A 765-nucleotide genomic window follows, 5' to 3' on the forward strand; every position below is an offset into this window, starting at 1 on the left:
CCCCCCCCCCCCCCCCCCCCCCCCCCCCCCCCCGACCATCTGCTTCTTTGTTCCCTATCTCAGGGCATGGCACCAAATTCCCACCCATTTGCTCAACTCAGAAACCTAAGCATCATCCTCAGTTTATTCCCCATTTCCCAGTCCATTAGCAAACCTGCAAATTATATATCCTGAAGATTTCTAAATTCTGTATACTTCTCTCCTTTCTTACTACCATCTTGCCTATTTCACTGTAATAGCCTCCTAACTTGTCTTCCTATCTCCAGTGTTCCCACTTTTCAGTTCAGTCTCCACAGGATAGCCAAAATGATCAATGTAAATTCAATTATGCCACTCTCCTGCTTACAGCATTCCACCGGTTTCCTGTTGTTCTGAGATAAAGTTCCAATTCTATCATGATTTCCTAGACCTTCCAAGGGTGTCTACCTACCTCTCTAGACTCATCTGGAAACCACCTTTAGTCTCCTAACATGCCATAGTCTCTCTTGTCCCTTGGTCTCTGACCCTTTACCTGCAGCTGAAGCATGCTTCTCCCACCCTCTTTACCTGGCTACTTTCATGCAAACTTCAGACCTTACTTTGAATGAGACTTCTTTCTAAAAACCTAATCTGTTTTGGACTGAATTGTGTTCTTCCAAAATTCAGATGTTGGAGTCCCAGTCCTCCATGTGACTCTATCTGGAGATAGGGCCTTTAATTAAGGTTAAATGAGGTCATAAGAGCCGGTCTCTAATCCAATAGGACTAGTGTCCTTATAAGAAGAGG

The sequence above is a fragment of the Equus quagga genome, chromosome 2 (genome assembly GCF_021613505.1).
Source record: "Equus quagga isolate Etosha38 chromosome 2, UCLA_HA_Equagga_1.0, whole genome shotgun sequence".
NCBI lineage: Eukaryota > Metazoa > Chordata > Mammalia > Perissodactyla > Equidae > Equus > Equus quagga.